This window comes from Austrofundulus limnaeus, unplaced genomic scaffold (genome assembly GCF_001266775.1).
Source record: "Austrofundulus limnaeus strain Quisiro unplaced genomic scaffold, Austrofundulus_limnaeus-1.0 Scaffold1516, whole genome shotgun sequence".
NCBI lineage: Eukaryota > Metazoa > Chordata > Actinopteri > Cyprinodontiformes > Rivulidae > Austrofundulus > Austrofundulus limnaeus.
Genome location: NW_013953918.1, coordinates 7,930 through 8,271, shown reverse-complemented (window position 1 = coordinate 8,271; position 342 = coordinate 7,930).

Below are 342 nucleotides of genomic sequence, written 5' to 3'. Positions count from 1 at the left end.
AACATTAAGACCACACCAACATTAAGACCACACCAACATTAAGACCTCACCAACACTAAGACCACACCAACATTAAGACCACACCAACATTAAGACCTCACCAACATTAAGACCACACCAACATTAAGACCACACCAACATTAAGACCACACCAACATTAAGACCACACCAACATTAAGACCACACCAACACTAAGACCTAAGACCACACCAACATTAAGACCACACCAACATTAAGACCACACCAACACTAAGACCTAAGACCACACCAACATTAAGACCACACCAACATTAAGACCACACCAACACTAAGACCTAAGACCACACCAACATTAAGACCACA